The sequence below is a fragment of the Neovison vison genome, chromosome 3 (genome assembly GCF_020171115.1).
Source record: "Neovison vison isolate M4711 chromosome 3, ASM_NN_V1, whole genome shotgun sequence".
Taxonomy (NCBI): domain Eukaryota; kingdom Metazoa; phylum Chordata; class Mammalia; order Carnivora; family Mustelidae; genus Neogale; species Neogale vison.
The window spans coordinates 111,180,935-111,206,396 of record NC_058093.1 but is presented as its reverse complement, the minus strand read 5'-3'; the positions used below and the strand labels follow the sequence as shown (position 1 = coordinate 111,206,396).

The 25,462-nt window shown below is 47.8% G+C and overlaps 1 protein-coding gene across 1 annotated transcript in view; it reads right to left on the bottom strand.

Moving 5' to 3' along the window:
- The window catches only part of GYPC (glycophorin C (Gerbich blood group)), a 44,236-nt gene that overhangs the window by 9,389 nt on the left and 9,385 nt on the right, over window positions 1-25,462 (bottom strand). The gene's annotated exons all lie outside the window — the stretch shown is intronic.

Below are 25,462 nucleotides of genomic sequence, written 5' to 3'. Positions count from 1 at the left end.
TGAAAAGTCTCAACTGCCTGTTGGATGTCCATCTGTATACTGAGTGCCTGCAGTGAGACCTATGGAATACAAATAACCTCTGTCGATATTTTTCAGTATCCCTGGGCTATGATGATGCAGCAAGGAAGTGGTTCTCCAAAGAAAGGTGTTTGGGGCACCAAAGTGGCAAAGGGAATAGATGCTTGCGGGAATTTTGAGAAGCCAAGAGGCGACAGTATATCCCAATCAGCATTTGCCTGACTTCCTAGCTCTGAGCTTGGGCAGAAGTGACTGGAGCACAGAAGGCCCTGGATACACTGATTCCAGCCCCAGCTCCATCCAGACTGGGGGAGAGTGAGGGCACAGGAAGCCTCCGCCTGCCAGGATTGTGGCTGGGTGCCTGCTTCCCTGCATACCTGTGAGGTGTGCACCTTGGCTGTGTCAGCCAGGCTTGGGAGTGAACAGGTGAAGGAGTGAGGTCCAGAGGCAAGAAGCAGTCCCTCAGCACGACTGAGCTCCTGCCTAGACCACACCTGGACTGTCCTGGGGAGTGCTATGGCCTTTCTAACTTCACCTTCCTCACACATGAAATGTGATGGCACAGCTATGTAGGCTTCTTGTCAGCTAGTGTGTGGTGAGCACCTGGGGCAGTGGCCAGCACAGGCTGGCTGTTGGATTATTACCATTGTCACCAGGATCACCACTGTCAACAATGTCAAAAGAGCCCCCAAGTGAGATTTTCAAAAATGGTCACCTTTAATTCTCTTGTATACTGTTCGGCAAATGTGTCATCCTGAGAATCAAAAATTCCATTTCTAGTATGATCCTAGTGAAATAATCTGAAAAGGGAGCAAAAATTCATGCTTAGGAAAGTATACTGCAATTTGGTTTAAAATAGAAAATAAAAGAGAGAGAACAATCTAAATGTTCTACATTAGGGAATTGGTTATGTAAATTCAGATATGCTTATATCATAGAATATTATGCAGCTATTGAAGTAATGCATGGAAATCCTCAGTGACAGGAGGAAAATGCTTACAGTATGATTTAAGGGGGGAAAAAGGACGCTGTAATATAAATTACATTAAATATTTTAAGAAAAACTATGAAAAAGGAATCAAAGTAAATAGCATGTAGGGGTAGTGGCTTTTGGGTGATTGGTGGGGTTTAGGGATGGTATTATTTTCTCCTAATATACAGTTTTCTACATTTTCCAAATCATCTATGATAAACATGTTACTTTTAAGGTCAGGAATTGGAAGTGGATCTACAGAACCAGCTATCATCACAGAATCTTCAAAGGCTCGGACTATAACGTCCACAGAGTTCCCTCCAACTCTCCCCATCTGCCTGCCCCACCCTAAACCCCATGGGATGTCTGCATCCTTTCTCAGTGTTCCCCACAAAAGCCACTGTGGGCCATCACTGGACAGTGGGACTATGACTGAGCTTTCTCAATGATCTAAGTCTTGTGTCCACATATCCTTTGCTTGACCTGGTAGACATTTTCCCTTCCAATAAAGAGGTGCATGCTGGGGAAAGCTGCAAGTGTATTCAATGCCCCCAGCTCATCTTGCCTTTTCCACGGGCTGTAGATGTGGATGGAGGAGTTCCAGGTGTGGCTTGAGTCCGAAAGTCCTCACAGACACCCTTGCTTCTGCAGGTGGAAACAAAAGTACTGACTCTCTCCAGAAATGAATCAGAGCCTGGATATGGGAAATTCGGTCAGCTTCTAGACTTCAGGTTTTGCTTTTGTCTAAAGGAGTGCTATCCAGAGCAAGGGGCAGTCCCGCAGCACAACTGAGCTCCTGCCTAGACCACACCAGGACCGTCCTGGGGAGTGCTATGGCCTTTTAAACCTCAGCTTCCTCACATGTGAAATGTGATGGCACAGGTGCATAGCTTCTGCTTGGCTTCCTCTGAGAAGCTGCATAACTTCTCTTGAGTCATTGTGGGTGTTCTACTCAGCTGAGCTCTGAAGGACTCCTGGATTTGAGCATCTTCCCAAAGACACTGAAGGGGTCCCTCTCACTTCCTAGACTGGTTGAGAGCCCTCTGGGCAGGATTCTTTGAAGGGAGACCCCAGTTATCCTTCTAATCTCAGTCTCAGGGGAAGCAACCTTATAATGGAATGCACAGACTCAGTTTCGCCTCTTGGCTTCATCTCCCTCCATCTCTTCCTTTTTTCCTTATCGCTGTGACCATATTCAGTCACTTCATGCTCATCCATATTTCTTGCTTCTTTTTTTTTTTCCCCAAGTACAGTGAATTTTCCATCAATGATTTTACCCCTTCACTTTTGGAGTCTGTATCTATCCTTCTATTTATAAAGAAGTAGTGGGGTTTAGCGCCTGGAGGCGACGACTTCTAGTTTGCCTTGCAGAAAGGCACCCTTAGTTGTGTGGGTGGCAGAGAGCTCAATTGGGGAAGATCCTTGTAGTCCCTGAAAACCAACCATTGTAACCTCAGGAGAGCTGGTATTATACCTCAAGGTCACAGAATGTCTCATCTTTCAAAATGTCTGTGGGAAGGATGTTGGAGGAGTTCGTGTCATCTCCTATAGACATTGTAGTGAGCATGTACTTATCAGTTGCTTGGTTCCCAGCAGCTTTGGGTTGGAAATGACCCTGAATGCTCATCCTGGTCAGCTTTGGGTTAGAAATGACCTTGAATGCTCCTCCTGGTCAGCTTTTGGGTAGAAATAGCCTTGAATGCTCCTCCTGGCCACCACTGTCTGGTTCTTCATTGGTCTAAAGCCTTTTTGACCACAACACCTACACTGCATCCACAGCTTCCTGGGGTTATCCACCCAGCCCTGGAGTCTACCTCTTTCCACCTGAGCTAAGTGGTCAGCTAGCCCCAAGACAAGCTTTCCACCTGGGCTTGTCTTGTTACCTGATCTGTTCAGGAGAGCTCCGTGAGCTGGCATTGGGTTGCCATCACTACTTCATGTTGTTTTGTGGGGGAATAAGATACACATGGACAATGGCCATGCTTTGTCAGCAAGTTTATACATTCTCTTATCCACTTAAGCCCATGGATATTCAACGCAACTACTCAGTCACAATGTAAATTTCTTTCTGGTCTCCTATAGGTAATGCCTGCGGGCAGGCCCTGAGTTGAACAGGTGTGGGAGGAGGGCACTGTGGTGTAGGAGAGGCAGGCAGGGGAAGGATCGGGCTGTACAATGGGGACACAGCTTCTGTCCCCCCTCTAAGCTGTCAGAACATGCTCTGTGTAGCTGCTCTTGGCTGGGAACTATATCGTGGGTCGATTCTTTAACTTTCCAGTCCCTCCCGGGGGAGTCCAGTCCACAACAAAAGCTTTGGTCTCATATCCATTTTAAAAGTCCTAAGTGAAATAAGCTAGTCCTAGAAACACAGATACTGCATGATTCCACTTACATGAGGAAACTAAAATAGTCAAATTCATAGAATCCAAGCATGGAATGGTGGTTTCTAGGGGCTGGGGGTAAATGGGGACTTGCTAATCAATGAACATAGTTTCAGAAAAGGAAGGTGGAAAGCTCTAGAGCTGTGTCATATGATACTGTGTCCACAGTCAACTGCTTGGTACCCTGGAACATTGGTTAAGTGTGTAGGTCTCATAGTAAGTGTTCATACCATAATAAGATAAAATGTTTTTTTAAAAAGTTCTCACTGTGCTCAGCTTGCCCAGCAGGGGAAAGGGGGCCTGGCCTTCTCTCCTTAATTCCTCTCTCCTCACCAGTTCTGAGTTCGGCCCCTCCAGAGCTGCAGTGGGAAGGAGATACGAGGCCAGGAGGAACCATCTTTCTACCTAATGGGCGACATGGGCTGTTTGGTGTTGGTGGGGGAGCTCTGGACTGGGAAGGCTCTTTCTGAGGGTAGAGTGATGGCCTCTGGGACGAACTGAGGAAGGTGTGTCCACCCCTGACCCTGGTGGGCCTTGAGCTGACGGACCCTTCAGCAGGCCCCTGTCCAGACTGGATGGAGCTCTTGTGAGTGGGCTGCTTTGAGGATGGTTCACACCCAACTCCTCTGGGCCTCGTCCTGCAGAGCAGGGGAGATTTAGGATGTGCTGCCGCTGCCCCTACTGCACAGATGGACGCAGAGCCAGCTTCTCTGTGGCATCAGCTCTGCATGCTCTGGGGACTCTCTCAGCTTCTCTTTACTTGGCCACAGGTGGAGAGATGCTGAAGGCCACTTAGAGAGATAAGGACAATGCAGTGTTGTATTCTCCCACAACTGCCCTCAGGGATGCTCTGGGTGGCTATCTAGCTTCTCTGAGACCACAGTTTACGGGTGACCATGCTTGTCCCAGTGTGAACTCCACTTAGGAAATGTCTAGTGTCTATTTAGAATGTAAGTGTTCTACTGTTCCCTTTCCTCGGCTTTGACTCTTTATGGAAATTCCTGTATTATTTTTATTAAATATTTTATTTATTTATTTGAGAGGGGGAGAGAGAGAGAGAGTACACACATGAGCAGGGAGAGGGAGAAGCAGATTCCTTGCTGAGCAGGAAGCTCAATATGGGGCTCGATCCCAGGACCCTGGGATCATGATCTGAGATGAGGGCAGACGCTTAATCGACTGAACCACCCAGGCACCCAAAATTCCTGTATTATATTACACACAAGTGCACAGACACACACACAGCTCTTCAGGATGTGCAGTCTTATAGGGCCCCTCTTCGAGCTGATGCAGCTGCTTCTCTAAGGCATGGGCCCTACCACTGATGGTGGGTTGTGAGTTTCCCAGCTATATCTGTTCTAGCCCAAGGTCAAGCACATGGATGGTAAGCAAGATCCATAATGGGGAAAATAATTCTGTAAGGAGCTCTCAGTGAGGCATGAGGCATGAGGCTCAGAATGATAAGTCTTCCCAATCCTGATTTCAGGCACAGGGACCTAGGGAGGACCTCATCTTTTCAGCTTAGGAAAGAACAGAGGCTGGTGTTATAAAGCCTTTCTCTGCACTCACCCTGGGCATCTGGCTGCCTCTGAAGCTTTTCTGAAGACAAGGTCACCTTCTCAGACTTCCCCAAACCTTCATGGGTCAGCATGGCCTTTGTGTGCTCTCTCTTTCACACCTGAGGCCTAGGTTTCCTGTCTTGCCTCCACATCCTCTACTTTCCCAGGAATCCTGATTGCCCAAGGCTCTCTTTTCCTGATTGAAACTCTCCTTTCTTGATGTGGATAATGATGCCATTGCCACCACTTGGGGCTCATTTTATAATTGCATGTGTTGTTCCTATTTCTCAGAAGAATCATTGAGACGGATGTTATAATGCCTATTACTTCACAGTTAAGGAAACTGAGGCTCAGAGATGTTGGGTAACTTGCCCGAGTTTAAATAATGGATAAGTTCTGGGATTGGAATCCAGGTCTAATTCCAAAGCTCATTCCAGAATCATTCATCCAACAAAAGTCTCTGAATGGCTACTGTGTTCCTGTTCTAGAGCCTGAGGATTTCACAGTGCATAGCACAAAACCTGTCCTTAGCGTCTTCCATTCTAGAGGAGGGAGCAACCAATAGCTCATGAAAGATGTGGATCCATGCTACAAGGCCTGCTGGTGAAAGATGCTATGAGACATAAAGAACGGAGAAGAGAGAGAGAGTGAACAGGGAGGCCTTTCAGAGGAAATGCTTTTGGGTTGTGCTAGAGACCGAATGTTTGCATCCTCCCAAAATTCATATGTTGAATGCCCTCACTGGGATGGCATTAGGAGGTCAGGCCTTTGGGAGGTGGAGCCATCATAAATGGGGTTAGTGCCTTAATAAAAAGACTCTGAGAGCTCCCTCACCCCTCCTGCCATGTGACGACCCATAGAGAAGATGGTCACCTATGAACGGGGAAGCAGGCAGGCTCTCACCAGATACAGGATCTGTCAGTGCCTTGATCTTGGGTTCCCAGTCTCCAGAACCCTGAGTAAATGTCTGCTGTTGAAGTCTTCCAGGCTATAGCACAGTGCTCTGTGGTAGCAGCCCGATCCCATTAATACAGTGTGAAGCACGGAGAGAATGAGCCTTGCTCATTCTGAGTCTGAAAGAGGAGTGTTCCAGCTGGACATTGGCCAGTGTGAAGGCCGGGGGCAGGCTGGCTTGGTGAGCTCTGGGGTGAGCCAGAGACTGTGGGCCTAGAAGGTGTGGCACGCTACTGTAGAAAGAAGTATGGCTTCCATCTGTGAGGGGTGGGAAGCCAGGGAGGGTCTCCCGCAGGACTGTTTGCGAAGTTTCTATCTGAGCAGTGTCACCATGGCTGCTGTGCTGAGGAGAGATGTTGGGGTGAGGATGGGACCGCTACAGTTGTGGTCCAGGGAAGGGCTTAGGCCTGCACAGTGGTGGTGCTGGTGAGAAAGAATGGAGGTATTTTGGACACGTCTGGAATTGGAGTCAATAGGAGTTGCTGCTGGATTAGATGTAAGATGAACAAATTAAAGAAGGAAGGAAGGAAGGAAAGAAAGAGAAACTAAGAAAGAAAGAAAGAGAGAAAAAAAAAAAAACAGAGAGGAGGAAGAGTCAAGGGTTTGGCCCCAGCAAGAAGACTGGGCTGCATTCACTATGGGCGGGGGGTGAGAGGGGGATCACTGGGGTTGGGGGGGTGTTGCTATGCCCAGAGAGACTTCAGGTTGCAGCATAGGCACAAGGTAGGCCACTGTGCACAGGGTCTGGGTTCAGGGGAGAGGTAAGGGCTGAAGCCCCAGCTGGGGCTTCCAGGGCCTTGATGGCATTAACAGCCAAGGGCAGGGAGAAGAGGAGAAGAGCTGAGCCAGGGGATTTCCACAGGGCATCTTGGGATAGCACAAAACCTGTCCTCAGCGTCTTCCATTCTAGAGGAGGGAGCAACAGGGCATCTTGGGAGGGAGCAGGAGAGGACTAGGAGGAAAGCAGGGAGCACCGTATCAGGAACATCTCAGCTTTCCCTCTGATGCTGTCCAGGGCTGTCTGGGCTCCCTACCACTGCACCTTTGTGTGTGTACTAGACCCATCTCTTACTGGACTCTGCTGAGATCCTCCCTTCTCCCCTGCATCACTGAATCAGTCCCTCCACCCGATCACTTCTGGCAGCATGATCATCCCAAATTTAAGAGAAGGAAAACCTTCCCTGATACCCTGTCTCCCTCTTGCTCCTGGCCCCTTTCTCTGTGCCCTTTGTGGCAAAGCTCCACTAAAACATTCCTATACAGGCTTTTGGTATTTGAAGTGTTTTTTTCTTTTTTGTTCCCCAGTGAGATAAACTGAAACAGAACCTTCTACAGAATGTGGGAAGCTTGGAGAGCGTGGAGGCAGGGAGAGGGGATGGATTGCCGGGCAGCACACTGGGGCTCTGGTTGAAGCGCTGAGGCAGGGCTGGTCAGTGTGAGTGTGTGTGAGTGTGAAAGTGTGTAAGCATGTGTTTGTGTGTGAGTTAGTAGGGTGTGCTTGCAGCCATGGGCATGTTTGGATGCAGGCATGCAGCACGAAGGAGATGGATCATCTAGACTGAGCCAACAGGAGAGAATGAGAAAAGACGAGAAGAGCATTCGGCCCGAACCAGCTGGGTGACAGCAGTGGACAAACAGCTCAGAGATCTGGTCCTCCTGGAGTTCATGTTCTACGAAAGAAATGCAGATGATGCAAAGGAGAAATTCATAAGCTCTATAGTGTGCTAGATGGTGCTAAGAGAAACAATGAAGCAGAAAAAAGGGTGGGGCTCCGGGGGAGGGGTGGGCTGCAAGTTTAAACAGTGCAGCTGGGAGGGCATCAGGAAACAGGTGGCATGTGGCTGAGGTCTGACCCAGGCTATGAAGGGAGGATGAGGGTATCTGGGAAACAGTGCTGTACACAGAGGGAGCAGCTCTGCATATTTCAGGAACACCCAGATGGCCAGTGTGGCCGTGGTGAAATGAGCTGTAGAAGACAGGGTTGGAGCGTGAGCTGGGGCCAGGTAGGGCCTTGAGATCCCTGGATGGCCACCAGGTCTCACCCTGAGGTAGATGGGAGCCATGGGAGGATTCTGAGAAAAGGAATGACATGAACTGAGACGTTGACAGGATTACACTGTGCAGGAGAAGGGGACCATGGTGGGCTGTAGTAAAACCCAGGGTGGAGAGAATGGTGGCTTGGACCCTCGTGGAAGAGGTGAGAAGTAGTGGGCTTGAACATACTTCCTAGCAATTACTGGCAGGAGTTGAGGACATACAACAAAGGCCAGAGCAATGGGCCGCAGAATCTGAGCTGCGGAAGGGAGGTGAGAAAGGAAGGGAGGTGGCCAGGCTGCAGGGCCCGGGGAGCTTCTGGGCTGAGGAATTGCCTGAGTGGAGATATGGAATGGACATGGGCAGGAGCTAGGAGTGCCGAGGGCTTTGGAGGGCAGGGTGACTGAAATGGAGACTGGGGTCATTCTTAGTATCCCCTGTCAGTGAGTGACTGTAGGAGCTAGTGGCTGATGCCAGTTGCAGCTGAGGTAAGTCACCTTTGAGGGCGAATGGCATTAAGAATGACAGTAGCCATGTGTATGAGAGAGGCAGCAGAGGCAATGGCTTCAGAGAACAGGATGTGTGCTTTTTAGAAGCAAGGAAGTAACAGTACCTTGGAAGTAACCTCTGTTTCCACACTGCCCAGTGGCACAAGAACGTGGGAGAGAAACACAGTGTCCTCCGGAAGCCAGGCTGATCTTCCCCCAAGGGAGAAGAAGCTGAGGGAAGGGGGCTTGGTGATGCAGTCTGGAGGCTTAGGAACAGAGATGCCAGGCGGCGCTGAGGGCCTGGTCAAGGGGAAAGCCCTGAGCCACAGAGGAGAGGGCTAGGAAACTTTGTGCCTTGGCGTCTGTGTGTGGGAGTTCAGGGGCCCTCGTAGAGCTGTGTGTCTGTGTGTGTCTCTCTCTTCCATCCAGCTGCTCTTCTCTCCCCAGTCATTCAGTCTCCAGAGGGACCCTGTGATGATTCAGAGCTAAGTCTATGGCCTCTAGGCTAGAAGGGGCCTGAGAAGCTGAGTCATCTGTCCCTTCCCTCTGACTGATGTTGGGGCATGTTAGTGTGTCTGGGCAAATGCCTGTTGGTTCTTCTGCTGAAGATCCAGTCCACGTTCTACTGTCTGACATTTCAGAACTTCTGGATGCTTACAGCCCTTATTTCAGGTAGAAATCCTCTCGATTTGTCCTTAATCTTTGTTTTTCGTGTTCCAGCCACCAGGCTGGAAGGAAGCTCCTGGGAGGCCTGAGTGCTGCGCCGAGTCTCAGGGCCTTTCCAAACTCCTGTTCTGCAAACAGGTTTAGATCATGTCACCTTCTCTGGGAAGCCTTTTCTGACTTCTGCAAAGAGCTGTGTGCTCCTTCCTCTATCCCTGCAGAAGGTAGAAACTTTCTCATAAATATTTTAGGCTATACATAGACCACATATATTCTTCTTTGTTTGTTCTATTCATTGGTTTGTTTGTCTGCTTGTTTACAATATTTTAAAAATGTAAAAACCACGACTCTATCAAAACAGGCCAGAGGCTGGGTTTAGCCTGAAGGCTGCAGTTTGCTGAACAACTTGTTCAAATCACCATTAACCTGCTTTGCAGTTGTCTGTCTCCACACTGATTTTTAACTACTAGAGGGCAAGGACTGTATTTTATATACCTCAATGTCTGACACAAATCTACGTGAACGAGTAAGTGATGTTGCGTAAAATATCCTCTGACATGTCCCAGCTGACTCTTTTATCATTTTTCTGCACACCTGCTTCTCACATGTTAAATAAATAACCTCCTTAAGAGTCTCCAAGTCAGTCATTAAACAATCCCTCCACAGATGCACACTAAGCTTTCAATGATATTAATGGATGTCATTTATTAAGCTCCTGGTATGCAGCAGGCCAGTGGAGAGTCCTGGGAACACAGAGGTGAAGCCAACAGACTGTGTGTGTGTGTGTGTGTGTGTGTGCTCACACAAGTGACTCAGGTACGGGTCACTCAGTCTCTGCACAGCCCAGGGTCACACTGACGTGCTCTCTACTGTCCCTGCTCTCTAGCTGGATCATGTGCACTAATCCTTACTACTTCTCTGGAGGAGTTAATTCACTTAAAAAAATCATATAATTGCATTTTCAGCATAATTAGGTACCTAATTACATGACTAAATGTCCTCGATCAGGCTGCATGTGTAAATAATGATGATTTAGTTAGCCATGCTTTGTTATTGGCTTTCCAGAAGGCTCATCAGTTGGCGAACAGGATGGAGAAAATGTTTTTCTCCTTCCTTCACCAGGTTTGACAGGCAGGAGCAGCAGAGCTCTTTCCTATTAGGAGAGGAGCTGGGTGGTGAGGAGAATAGGAGGTGGAGGGGACTCCTGCTGCTCGGGGATCTTGGTTCAAAGCCTCAGGGAAATCCTGTCAGATGAGGGCATGAGTGCCCACATTCTAAAGACAGACAAGACCACTTGCCCCCAAGAACTGCCATGGGAGGCCCAAAGTGGCCCCGAGACAGTGGAACCTCCAGATTCCAGACCAGAAGGGTAGAGCTGTGGTGAGGATTCTAGAAGGAAGGAAAGCCACAGGATTAAGAGGCATGCATGGCTCCTCTTCCATTCCCTGGAATAGTTCTCCTCCTCTTAAGTTATTGAGGGCATCTACACCAAAGGATGCAGCTTTCTCTCGATCCTGAGCTGAGGTGTGCTGAGGCTCACTGTTCCTACATATGCAGTGGATCATGAGAGAACTTACCTCAGAGGAAAGTTGTGAGAATGACATGAGATGGTGCATATAGATGGCACAGTATGATTTAATATGTAACACCTGTTAGCTAGTATTGTGAATGATACTGTGGTGGTTCGTTTTTTTAAGCTGGACTATTGTTTGAAAGGGAAGGTACATTTTGACCTAGATATTGGGCATATATTGCTTGGGGGCAGTGACGAAGAGAAGGGCAAACGTACATCAACACAGTGCTCGATAGAAGTTATCTTAAAGTGATTGAAGGGGGCGTTGTTGATGCACAGCACAGGGAGTGTGGATTGTGGCACCAGAAAGGTACGGCTATAGGTACCTGAGTCCCACCTGCATATAACTGTCTCTAATGCTCAGCTAAGGTGCCTCCTTAGTGCAGTAGGCAGCGCGTCAGTCTCATAATCTAATGCTCAGCTAACTCAACAATACAGAAGGATGTACCTTCATGACACCAAGAGAGGCACTTCCCAATACAAGCAAGCTCTTCTTATCATTCCCATTTATTTGAGTATAGCTCCTGCACATGTGTGTTCACACATATGGCCCTGGATGCAGGGCCCCTGTGGGGGAAGCAGAGCGATACAGTGCTTATGACTTGAGGAGAAGGGAGTCCTTGTTTATCTCCTGGGATAGCTGGGCTTCCAGATGCTTCCCACAATGCTGTTAGCCCTCCTTTGTCCTCTGGGTATTAGAGCAGAAAGGGGGCTTCAGGAAGTCACCAGTTCACCTCATTTTGTACCCACAGCCAGGAGGCTGGCTGCCCCCAGTCAAGCCCCTGTGCTGTGTTTGTACTCGGGGAGAAAAACTATTTCTCTTCACCACACGTGACCCACCACCCCTCCACCCCATCCTCCCACTGTATTTCTGGCTGATGAAGACACTCTATAATACGTCTCAATCCATCACCCTGGCACGCTCCTGTTCTATCTTCCCAGCCCCCCGTTCAGGTCTTGTGATTTATATTTCCCCAACATTAATCTTTTAAAAGCAAAGAAGCCATAAACACATACATAATTCTTCCTCCTGTCAGTTGAAATCCCATGACACAAATCAACTGCCATCTAAATTAAATGTTTCTTTCACAGAAAGTGATAAATGCCCTGGAGACCAATCAAGAAAGCCAACAAACTTAGACTTTGTTTCACTTGGGAACTTTGCAGGTAGCATGGCTAAAGTCCGATAACTGGTTATCTCTCATAACCAACAGGAGTGGTGAATTGGATGTTTTAATACAGCTGTATGGACAGGAGACATTGTGCATCTTTCCTCATTAGGGATCTTAGCTTATCAATTGCAGGGTTGAAATCTAACACATAATCTTAGGGCAAAAGGGTAAATACAGACAAAATATACTATTCTATCAGACCAAGTGACAGAATGAAAACAGAGTTACCAAAAGAGACATCAGCCTGTTACAGAGTTGGATCTGTTTAACTAGTTAGGATTCGGGCTCCCAGATATGTCAGATGGTCTAAGAGCAGATTTCAAATAATTTTGTCTTTTTTAGCAGAGATGGTTTCATATTTTTAAAAATGCAATTTTTAATTCTACACCTTTCAAATACCTATTTTGGGGGGAAATATAGAAGCTATGTTTTTAGGAGAAGGAAGGAGAGATGAATGGCTAAATCTGGTACATATCTTGGGTTTATTTTCCTCTCTTTCTTTTCCGTGTCTTATTACTTCTTCCACAATCACTACTGGATTCAATATCATTAATAAACTTCATTATTCATCTCATTATAGGAAGAAAAGAGTCCTTTTTTTCCCCCTTTTTGAGACAGAGAGCAGAGAGCATGAGTGGGGGTGGAGGGGTAGAGGGAGAGGGAAAGAGAGACAATGATGGAGCTTGATGCTGGGCTCGATCTCAGGACCCTGAGATCATGACCTGAGCTGATATCAAGAGTTAAATGTTTAACTGCTTGAGCCACTCTGGGGCCCCAGGAAGTAGATAATCTTAAAGGTCAGGTTAAAGAAACTACACCTTCTATTGTAGGCCATGAGCAGGTGAAAGATTATGAAAAAGGAGATTCTCTAGAAATTCTGAAGTAGTACAGGGAGGGAAAGGAGAGCCTTTTCTCTTCCAAGTTTAGAAGAACACTTAGAAGCCACCAAGAAAGGATCAGCATGACACAACGAGAGGCTAGCAAGGCTGAAAGTAGTGGACATGAGCAGAGAGGTGTGAGGTGGTGTGTGGCGGGGGGGAGGTCCAGCACGTTACACTTGACAAGGCTAGGCATCTTGAGGGTTAAAGAATTTGAGGTTCTGACAGGAGTGTGATTAGAAGTTAAGTGAAGAAGACAGTGTGATAAAAGAGGTAGGAGGATTATGAACAGTGATTTATTATTTTGTACTAAAATATATACAGTTAACGAATAGCTTCCATAATTATATAATATAATTATGTAAAATAAATGCTTACAAAATACATAAATCTCTTAGAGTATTAAATATCAGGATGTGTTTCAGATCTTCAACTTTATGTAAAAAATAGGTTTTTGACCATTGTGGGAAGCATCCATGTGTGGCTGGGATGAATGAGTAAGAAGGGGATCTTGAAAATGTTTGAAATAAGGATAGTTTTTAAGACTAGGAGTGCTCCATTTACCCAGAGGGTTTTGCACCCAGGCACCTGGCCTGGGAGTTGAGGCACTGAGTATGTGGGTTCTTCCCTCAAAGCAAGAACTTCTTGTTTATGGTTCTCAACTCTGGCTGCACATCAGAATCACATGGAACTCTTTAAAAAACACCCATGCCCAGGTCCCATCCTCCTAGGGTTGCCAGATAAAATGCAGAACACAGTTAAATTTGAATGTTAGAAAAACAACAACAAATTTCTTGGTGAAAGTATGTCCTACATATTGCAAGACGGCTCCAGAGACTATATGGTTCTTTGTCAGCTCACAATAGACTGGCAGGGGAATGCACCCGGGGGAGAGCTCAGAGCTCAGAGCCACAGACACAAGCCAGCCTGAATTTTCACATTATTATTTCATGTGTTCATTTCATGCAGGGTAGTTCATTTCATGCAGGGTAGTAGCAGAGCCCACTGTATGTGGGCCCACGGTATGTCACATGGATTCTAATTCCACTTCATACCTCCTGACTTTGGGCTTATGCTGTTCCCTCTGCCTGAAGTTCAGTCCACCTGGGGCCTACCTTGTGAATGAATGTCTACACATCAAGGAGGATGTCTCTCCTGACCTCCCAGTGGAAGTGACCTCCTGTTACTATGCACAGACTCATCAAGTGTGTGAAAACTACCCTGGGGGTAGGAAGGGCCATGGCATCTTTGTCTCAGTATCCTGGCATTTTGCAAGGTGGCTTTCACATAGTAAGTCAGGTCATCAAAAGCTTACTGAGTGAGAGAGAGGTCTTCTCAGTAGACTGGATTGAAATGTAGCAGGAAAAAAATCATATAAAAGAGAGCTTCTGAAAGCAGGAGTGGATAGTGATTGCTAAAACAATTGCTGAGCACCTACTAGGTGCAGGTGTAAAACCATCTTTTGCATTTATCTCTCCACATTGCACAGAAATTTTATATATACTAATCCTTCCGCTAATCATTAGAGAATGATTACAGTGATGGTTTGGTTGGTTCCAGGGAAGAGATTGGAGGAGGCCTCCTTTGTGTCCCCCCAACCCTGGCTACCCTACTGCCCTTTCCCTTGATCTCTAGCTCTTCAGACTTTGTCAGCCTTGGTGTCTGAGAGCTGCTCCTATCTTGATATTCTAGTGATAATCTCCTTGAGCTCAGTCTCCAGGTGAGGGCGCACCACCAGCACAGTCCCAGTTTGGGTATCTGTCAGGAGCTGCAACTTGCCCACGAGTCTGCTTTGATGGAGCCATCCTGGCAGGTCGTCTGAAGGCTCAGGTCTCAGGCCTCCCAGAGGACTCGGAGTTGGCTCAATCCATAGATGTAGTCCTGATATCTCCATGGGAGGCACCAGGTCCATTGTCATGTCCACGTCCCCCCAAAATCTCTACCATCTCCTTCTCCATCAACCCTCCTTGCCAAACATTTACCCCCAGTTGCTCCTCATTGGGTCCTGCTGCCTGTGGCCACCAGGAGTCTATCTGGTGCTTAAGAATGGAGAGAAGCTTCCTGGGTCTCACTGTTCCTGTTTCTGAGGGGTTGGGCCCTGGGGATGGGTCTGAGAAAGCAGGTGGTGAACGGCTGGGCCCAGACCCACTTTATCAGCCCCAGGCCCACCAGGCAGGCACCAGATCTCCCTGCAACTCCCTGATAAGAGGCTCAGCTCAGAGCCTCGAGTCTCTTATCAGAGGCAGGCCTGGGTGAAGGTTCCATTTCCTTCAGTGTGAATAAAGGGGAAGGAAAAAGCCGGGGAAGAAATAGAATGTCCTTGCACTCAGACACAGTCAAGCTGGCTACCTGCCTGTGAGTCTGGGCCTTACTGGTACAAATGGAGAGGGGCTCAGGACAAGGAACCCCAGCCTTCCCTATGTAAGAGTGAGTGGGGAACCTTATGCCCACTGGGTCTGAAGCTTACAAAGACCTGAGTCCAGTAAGGGTGCGTGCTGCCTTGCAGCTCTCCTGACTTGGATGTCTGTGTGTATGTGCATGTGTATTGGGGGGAGCAGGGAGTATGTAAGCTTGAAGCATTTTCCCCCTTAGAACTGTGGCACATAAAACACATGGTGTCATAGACAGGGGTGCACTGCCTGCCTACCCATGAACCTGGCGAGTTGCAGAGGTTGTGTGATCAAGTTATACCTGAATCCTAGTGCGGACTCCACCATGTGCTATGGGTGTGCCCTTGAGACAGACTTTACATCTACCCCAGGAACACTCAGGATACTGAGCTGTGTGAGAATCCTAAGTTCCTCATCTAGGCAGGTGTGTAATAGTGCCGTCCTTCCCGGTGGGCACATGAACAGCCTCCCTGGCACCCAGGCACAGAGAGAGTTCGATAAATGCTAATGTCCTGTCCACCCCTCCCTCCTCCACTGTACCAGGCTGGGTGAGGACAGAGTGAGATAGGAAGTGTGAATGGCTTTGCTCTGTGCCAGTGATTCCAAGCACAAACGGTTGCTCAGGGGGCGTGATTTCCAACAGGGCCCTCAGGTGGAGGTGAGAAGCCAGTCACTCCTGTAGAAACTGGATTCTCGTGCTGGGATCATATTCTCTGAGTGGAGGAGGCACACAGGATGAATTTGTGTGTATGTGTTTAAGTGGCTTTGGTCACTTAACTGAATTGCTGTTTGGACTGCTTATCAGACTAAACAGAAAAGTGTGCAAATATAAAGCAGGTGCAAAAACCTCTTAACATCTTTCCCATGCTTATGACCCTGACTATTAGTGTGGTTGGCCTACGGAGAGAATTGCATCAATTTCTATCTTGCATATGAGTGGTGGGGTGGTGGGGGGAGAGCCTGAGGTGGTGGAATCCTGGGCTCTAACCTAAGCTGTCTGAGCCTGAGCTGGTCTTTCAGTTCTCTGATTTCTAGGAGAAGGAGCCTGCATTTCTGGTCTGTGCTTTCATTCTGCCAGTGAAAACGAGGTGAGGCTGAATATGGCATGAGGACCTCCTTCCCCAGCAAGGTGGCAGCTTGAACATCAGGAACAGCAGGGTGGACCTCCTTTGTCCACACTCTTTCATGTTCTCTCTTCACCCCCTTCTAGGCCAGACCCTCCACCGCAGGGGAGAAGGTTGCTGCTCTGTGCTCTCTGCCGGGTCGGTACCCACAGAGCTTCCATGTACCCAGAGCTGCAGGTGAGGGGCTGATTCACATCCTTTTGCTCCCAGCTTCCCTGTGAACTGCAGGTACTTGGGGCTCTGGGCCCTGCACTCACACTTAGTCCTTGCAGAAAACCTTCAGACCCAGAAGATGCAACTAGCAATATCAGAAAGGCTTCTGGAATCTGGCCTCTGTGTGTACACACACCTGTGCACCCAACTAAAGCATCTCTCAGGACAGCTGAGGACAAATGGGGGGTCTTGGTAGTACAGTACCCCACGTCTCCCATTCCCCTGCATTTCAGGCACTCCTCCGGAATTCCCTAGCTTCTTCTCCCCTCCCACTCATTCTCACCGGATGCCGTGGCTCCAGGTCTTCGCTCTTAGTCTTTTGCTGGAGCATTAGCTGAATGCTCAAGGGTTCCTCTCTCAAGGGCAGAAGTGTTCTACCAGGAGGTTTGGAGGTCCCCAAACTTGGGAGGATTGTGGAATTCCACAACAGGTGCTGGGAGATAGTCCCATTGTCTTTCTGCTATCTCCCCTGTTGGTCTTTGTCTCTTTCTTACTATTTTCCACCATTCTCTTCTAGTCACACTGCCTCCTCAGTGTTCCTTGATCAGGCCAGGTCTCCTCCTACCTCAGGGCCTTTGTACCTGCTATGCTCTCTGCTTATTTTGTACTCTCTCAGATATTCCTTTTTGACTCCCTGGCTTCCTTTAGGTCATTCTCAAACATTATCTCTCCCAATGAAGACTTCTTTGGCCATGCTCTCTAAAATGATATCTCCCTCATCTCCCTCACATCTCTGGGTTCAGACCTAGTTTGCTGCAACATGGCTAAACCTTCCAAGACTGTCGGAATCGTGGGTAAACATAGGACCCTTTATGGAGCTTCCCTCAGGAAAAAGAAGACTGAAATGAGCTGGTATGCCATGTACACTTACTCTTTCTGTGGCAAGGTGTCACCTTGATGAAAAGGCAAGCTGTGGGTTCTGGCATTGTGGCTCCTGCATGGAATCTATGGCTGGTGGTGCCTGGACCTATAATCCCATTTCTGCTGTCACAGTAAAGTCTGCCATCAGGACTGAAGAAGTGGGGTGCCTGGGTAGCTCAGTTGGTTAAATCTTCAGTTGGGGTTGTGATCCTGGGGTCCTGGGATCAAGCCCCACATCAAGTTCCCTGCTCAGTGGGGAGCCTGTTCTCTCTCTCTCTCTCTCTCGCCTGCTTGTGCTCTCCCCTTCTCACTCTCTCTCAAATAAATAAATAATTATCTTAAAAACAAAACAAAACAAAACAAAGAAAGAAGATGAAAGAGTTGAAAGACCAGTAGAAGTTCCACCATTTGAAACACTGCTGGCCTACAATAAAGGAGTTAGTTTATGTAACAAAACAAAACAAAATTAAATAAAATGGTACCTCCCTCATCCCTGGCCTTCCTTATCTCCTTTTTTGACTTGATTGTCTTCTCTAGCACTTGGCACTATCTGATGTATTGAGCATTATCCCCATACGTCTAGTATCTATCTGTCCAAACCCCACAGAATTTAAGTTCCTTTTTGTGATCACTGCTAGTTTGTTCATTGTCATATCCCCAAAACCTCACACAGTTGGTCCTCAATTTATGGTCATGGAATGTGATTCATGGCCTACCAGCCAACTGGTGGTGGTGGCATAGGCAAAGAACATGGATGTATACTCAGGGACCCTAAGACTGAATTCAGATCCACCATTTTATAACTGGTCAAATGCAGACACACTTCTGAGTATCCAGCTCCAAATCTGAAAAGAGAGGTAATAACCTCTTGAGGGGTAAGAGGTTTCATTAAGGTCTGGGCAATGCACCTGGCCCAACACCTGTCATGTGGAGAGTTACCCCTCTTCCTTACCTGGGCAGTGGGTGAGAAGCACGGTTTTCTGAACTTGGGAGGTAAGCTGGCAGGCCTCGTAGCTGTAATCCCAGAGGGAGCCTGTGTGTTGCCTTTCCTCCCACCCCTGTCATGTTGAGATGAGGATTTTCTGCAGGGTAGTAACAGAGCCCCTAGGGCCTGTACTGACAGACGGGTGGCTAGAAGACAAGAGACAGTGAAGACTACAAGAGGAGTCCTCTCCTTGGTGGCCTGGACACTAGCAGATCAAGTGATGGGAACAAAGACACTTTGTGTATCCATAGTCTGGCCCAGGCAGGCCTCCCTGGTTGATGTCTGGTTCTTGATCTTGACTGCAAATCTTTCCTCCATGGCTTCTTATTCCTCAGGAGTGGTGGTATCCCCAGAGAGAGGCTATGGGTCCCACATGGGCTCTAGGCCTGGAAGTTGAGCCATTAGAGATTCTCCTGTTGGTTTAAGTCAGGAGTCAAGAAACTTTTTTGATAAAGGGCCACATGGTAAATAGTGTAGGCTTTGAGGGCCATATGGTCTCTGTTACAAAAACCAGTCATAGACAAATGAATGAGTGCAGCTGTGTTCCAATAAAACTTTATTTAAAAAAACAGATGGCAGACTGGATTTGAGGTGTGGGCCTCAGTTTGCAGACCCCTGGTTTAAGTCTCTATACCACTGAGTCTCTCTCTTCCTGCTCAGAATAATATTTACTAAATATTTTCCCCGTGCTAAGCCTGGACCTTTTCCTATAATCTTCTCATTTTCTCCCACAGGGAGGAAGCCACTGAATGGCCGAGCTGCACCTTGAACCCAGGTCTGTCACACTGGAGGCCTGAAATCTTACCTGTGCAATGCACAAGTGTTGGAATGCAGGCAAGCCGTCCACTCCCCTGGTCACTTTCTACAGATTACCAGTCTGGTGGCACGTGGGGCTCATTGGATCCTGGACATACTGTGGGGTGCTGAGTACACAAGCATCAGGGGCACAGAGGCCCAAAAGGGTGAGATGACTATCCTGAGGTTGTCCTCAGAGCTTAGCAGTGGAGACAACAGTAGCTGGTGAGGTAGCAAGGAGGGGTGGGGTCCTGCCTCTGAGTTAAACCTTGCATAGGGTCAAATCCATCTGTGCCAGTGAGAGCAGTGGGCTGGGCCTCGCTGTCTTGGCTCTGTGTACCTTCTCTGGCCAATTACACTGATTGTCCAGGCCCTGTCACAGAGGGACTTCCTGGGGAATCCTGAGCCCTTGGGGCCTTGGGTCCCAGAATAGGATAAATGGCCACAGCTCGTTACCGTGTAAGGGCTTGGTGCAGGGAGGCCAGAAGTGGTCTGGGAAATATGCTGCTACAGTCTAAGCATCCCTGAGGGAGGCACAAGTGGCTCAGAAGGAGATACCACAATTTGAGGTGGAGGAGAATGCCACCCTACACTCATCCCCCTTGGGGAGGACCCTCTCACGGGAGCTCAAAGGAGAACCATGGGGGACCTTGGAGGCAGGAGGCAGAATAGTGAGAGGTCAGCCTTTTATCTGCCCAGACAGTCAGACTTCTGTTCCCACAGCCCCTGGACAAGGAGGGCAAGATAAGGCCAGGAACTCAGATAATTGTGCCTCCAACGTGGTGCAACTTCAGCATTGGCTTATCCCCAAAGCACCACCCTGGAAACAGAGGGAAGAAAGAACAGTGAAAATAGGCAGGCGGAGACCAAAGCCTCAGGAAATAAATGGCCCAGAAGTGCTCTTGAATGGGAAACACAGCCTCAGGGTGTCTGAACTTTGAAGGAAAACTGTGGATTCTGTCCTCCTTTGTCCTCCAAAATGGATTTTGACTTTTTCCAGCATTGTTTGTTTTCTCAGTGAGTGACAAATATCATTTCACTCAAATAAGTCCTTTAAAAGCAGCATGTTCCAAAAGTTCTTTTCGGAAGCTCCATGATTCTTTTTTTTTTTTTTTTTAAGATTTCATTTATTTATGACAAGGAGATAGCGAGAGAGGGAACACAAACACAGGGGAGCTGGAGAGGGAGAAGCAGGCTTCCTGCGGAGCAGGGAGCCTGTATGGGGCACATTCCCAGGACCCCGGGACCATGACCCGAGCCAAAGGCAGACGTACAAGACGGTTAATGACTGAGCCACGGAGGAGCCCTGGAAGCTACATACTTCTTAAATAGGAAATGTCCTAGGGGTAATTACCAGAGCCTAATACAAGGAAATGGACTTAAAAAGCCCATTTGAACCAACATTCTTTCCCTCCTCCTGTGAAAGAAAACTTTGTTCTCCTTGGAAACTCCTTCTATTCTGCACCTATGAATGGTGGTGGTGTGCAGGGGTTAAAAGACAGCCTAGGGTTGGACACCCCCAGCTCAAATCACAGCCCTGCCACTCAAAGCAATGTCCTGTGTCCTGAAGATGGAGGTGCCACCCACAGCAACCCCCTCACAGTGAGGGACCCTGGCTACTGATAAGTATGACCAGCAAACATTGGCTCAGCTCTTCAGATAGACCAGATCACCCTGCGTACCGTGTGTACCCTGTACATTTACACAGTATTTTTCCTTTTTATGTCTTTCCATTTGTCTTTACTGAAGTCATTCCCCAAAGTTAGAGCATTCTCAACAATCGACATTGATCACTGACAGCTTATTTCTTCAAGCATAAAATCTTAATCCAAGATAAAATTATATCTAGCTAAGTAGAAATTTACCACAATTTAATATTACCTACCAATATTAGGTAATATTTGGTTATAATTTACATTTGGGGAATTATATTAAGTTATTCTTTAGATAGCTAGATATCTATTTAGCTTGTTCAGTGAATGATCGCAAGACATAGGCAATTTGATCTGCAACCTGAATTCGTGTGATAAGAAATGTCTCCTTAGGAGGATTGTTGCTTTTTTTTTTTTTTTTTTTCTGTTATGTAGTGTGTCTTGCTGCTCCAAGAAGCCCAACAATGGTTTGAGGACATAGATCTTATCTTATACTTTATTTGTCTCTTCCTTAAACCCTAGGACAGATGAGGAAGATGAATATTTCTATTGATGAATCAGGAATGTATATGGTATTGAGTAAAAATTTGTGTATAAATTGCTTTCATAATCAACTCTTCTGTGTAGTTTCCTTTCCTACTTCTCAGATTTTCTTCATGGAGTCTGAGCGTTGGGTTCTGACATGTGATAAGATATCCTCAGGGAACTAATTGGTAGAGTGATTGACACCTGGGCATACATTACAGTTTGGCTTTAGGCAAACATTTAGCCACAGTGAGAACATTTTATGGCTTCATGGAATGGAAATGTCTACAACTGAAGGATCCTGAAATCCAGGCTCCCAGGTATCATTGATAACCAACAGTGACTGGATATCAATGAACCATTCTGTCTTAAGCACCAAGCACCAGGTAGGAAGGAGTTCACAGACTGGGTTACACGAAGCCCTTGGTGTCCAGCGATAACTTAAGAGTAAACCATCACAAGGAGCCTCTGGAGTGTGGTCACCTGCCTCTCATCCTCAACTTGACTACATCAGGTAGGCTTTTATCACTTTTATATTTCCAAACTTCATCTAAGAATTTATTTTGTGGAAGTGTCATTTCTGCTGAAAATAATTGCAATGGAGATTTGTAGCTGTGACATCACTGTGTGTGTGTGTGTGTGTGTGTGTGTGTGTGTTTGTGTGTGTTTGGGGGGGAGACCCTAGATGAAAAGCCACTTCTTTTGGAGTTTCAGGGATACATGACCTTTATTCCAGAGGGGACCTGCAGAGCTGCATGCAGCTGAACCTGGCGTGGCCAGTGGCCTGAAGGGTATTTTTAATTCTTTTGCCCTCTGCAGTTCTTGGGTCTTGCTTCCCAACTAGGCTGAAGATCTTTTGAAGAGAGGTTCTGTGTCCCCTGTATCTCCTGTGTGGTCCCTTGTACACAGGTGGTGCTCATTGGATCAAAATCAAAGTGCATCAGATTGAATTATGGTAATCTGGAGGAGTGCTCTGGACTGGATTCACCAGAAGTGGATAGAAGGCCAAGGGCCCATGGCTTGTGTCACCTGCTTCCCAAGGGGTCCCTGAAGACTTGGAATTTACAAAGGGACCCCAAATGATGTAATAGGCTGGGAGTGAAGAGGGGCATGTATAGGGCTCAAATCTGGAAACCAGCCCTGAATCCGGTACATGCAGGTGCTGCATCAATAACCTGCCAGAGGGAAGGTGGATTTTATTAATGGACTGACTAATAGATTGTTGTCTTTGTTCATAGACTCTGAGTGGGCTCAAGGGGGGAAGGCATGGAAAGAGGCAATGCTGAGCCCAAACCCCAAATCACCAAAACAACTTTGTGGACTTCTTTCAACCTGTGTGTCCCATGAAGAGGGTGGTTAAGGGGATCTGGCCCGAACATTTCATTGACTTCAGATGAGATCACAGACAGAGGAGGCTTTGAGAAGCAAAGCTGCCGATAGATAGTCAGGTGTTCTGCAGAGAAACCAGACTGAGGCAAAGAGATGGGAGCTGTGTCTGAAAACTGGTAGCATAGGAAAAATTTCAAAAGGATGCCCGAGGCCAGAGATGCTGTAGGCAGCACGTCTCACATTTGTTTTCAGCTCTCTCTGTGAGGTCGGTAGGGCCCAAAGACTAAGTGTCTGTTCACCCTGCCCCAGGCCAAACTAGGACCCGAGAGCTCCTCCTTGCCTTGAACCTAGCGGTGACACCAGTCTGTTGCTGAGGGCTGAGAGCAAGTGGTAAAGGGCATTTGTGCATGCATGCTGTGCGCACCTGTGCATGGACATGTGCGTGTGTGCATGTGTGCGTGTGTGCGTGTGCGTGTGTGTGTGTGTATGTGTGTACGTGTATGGGAAGGTACAGGAGAATGTAGCGCCAGTGTCGGTTTCTTTTTTTTGGTGACCCTACAGGCCCAGCATCAGCATCTCAGCATCACCCTCATCCTGTCCCCGACTTAAGAACCTGAAGAATGAGTTTCTGTGGGACAAAGAGTGCACTCCCAGAGGAATCAGAGACCTGTGTCCCAATCTTGCTCTACCTACTACCCCTGGCTGCTTGAATTCTTATGAAGTCACGTAGCTTCTCTGAGCTTTACTTTATTTTCTCTCAAAGAGGGAGAGTAGTCTCTCTTGAATGAAGATGGGAAATGGATTTGAAAGGACCTAGCAAACTGTAACACACAATGCAGTAATGGTCCTGTGGCTTGAAATCTCTGAACAAAAGACAAAGCTGCTAGCCCAGGGGTGGTTGTGTGGTGGAGGCATTCCAGCAATTGTCTGGGAATTGGTGGGGTCTTTATTGTCTCCAGTGTCCTTGCAGTGAACCTGAGAGGCAGCTGCCCACTGCTTCCCCAGGGGAAAGCGAGACCTGTGTGTGGGTGAGCCTTGGCAGGCAGGGCTCTCACAGGCACAACCCTGCCCTTGTGTGCCACTATGGGCATTTCATTAGCAGCTGCTGGGCCAGCAGTTGTGGGCTGGCAGAGGAGGGTAGAGCTGAGCACAAGTGGCCTGGGGTGGGTGGGTAAAGAAAGGTCTTTTCTTCCGAGGCAGGAGAGTAACCTCAGGGCTGCATAGGGCAGAGCAGAAGGGCACGGGGTCATGGGCAGCCTCCTCCCAGCATGGGGGGTGCTGCATCCCACAGGTGGAGGGATACACACCTAACTCAAAGCAGGACCGTGCCAGTGGTATACAGTGAGGGCCTGGGGACACCATCTCTTGAACCTCATTTTCCATATTTCTAAACTGGAATTAATAGTATCTGCACTGGTGCAACGTCTCCAGGATGAAAACCAGGTACCACGTATATCCTCAGTGAGTATGGAGTAGGACAGAATGGGCACTCACAACTGCTCTTCGCCACCCATCCCTTGTGCCTGTGTGAAGATCCACACCATCTGGAGAGATCCATGCAGCCCCAGGAGACTCCTCACGCCCCCACTCTCAGCCCCTGGCGGCCCCCCTTCCTTGGTCCTTATCTTTGCCCAGATCTCTCTACCAAACTGCCTTCCAGCTGTCACCTGGATGCCCCACGAGTGTCTCAAAGTCGCCTCTGCTCTAGAGAGAATCTTCCTACCCCTTTCCTCTTGGTCTTGTACATATAATTTGATAGTGAACACAAATTGTTTCTATAATAATGAAACAGGACAAAGAAAACCTGTTTTCTTTTTAATTTTTTTTTTCTTAATAGATCTCATTTATCTATTTGACAGAGATCACAAGTAGGCAGAGAGGCAGGCAGAAAGAGAGGGGGAAGCAGGCTCCCCTCCGAGCACAGAGCCCGATGCTCAATCCCAGGACGCCGAGACCATGACCCTAGCTGAAAGCAGAGGCTTTAACCTACTGGGCCACCCAGGCGCCTCCTCCCACCTTTTTTTTTTTTAAATTTTAAATGAAGATCAACTTAATTACATGGCTTAAAAAAAGCCAAGAGAGTAAGAGAAAGAGAGAGAGAGGGAGAGAGAGCGTGAATGAGTGAGTCCTGGCTCCCCACAAGCATTTACTTTGATGGAATCTCCTGAGGCCAGAGGTAAAGGGCAGGCTCAAAAACAGCCCTGGCAGCTGGCCACCCCAGGGGGCTTGGCAGGATTATGCAGGACTGCTGGGGGAGTGTGAGGATTCCAGGTAGGGCAGCCATGAAAGGTGGTCAGTGTGCTGGCAACAGAACAGAGTCCAGTAGGGAGAATGGCCATGCAGGGACCAGCAGGTACCCAGCCTCTTGGCCTCTGGTGCACTGAGCCAGGCAGGGATGCTGTGTGACCTTCCTGGGCCTGGGTGCTTCATGGATCCCTTCTCCCCCAAAATATTAAAAGTCTTATTTTATAGCGGGATTGGTCTAAAGACAAATGTAATGTTTAAAAAGTTTGAGTTTTGTTGTTGTTGTTGTTGTTCCTTTTGATTTTAAAAGACACACACATTTTTTGGTATCTCTAAGAGCACGATGGGTCCTAACTACTTGCCTACCGTGCAAGTTAGACCTGGCTGAGCCCTTCCTAGAAAAACCCCAGTACCCATGAGCATGCGTGTGAGGGGCCGGCTGTGGCTCTCTGCAAGTCACGTTGGTTGCCTCTAGGGTTTTGGTATCATCATATGCAAAACAGAGATAAAAATACCTCCCATAGGGCAGCTAGAGGGTAAAATGAGATAACTTATGGGACATGAAGCCTACTTTCTACCCTTTGAGTCAGGGAGATAGTCACCACAAGGGAGAGTGGGTCAGGTTAATTTACAGAATTTGTACAAAAGGAA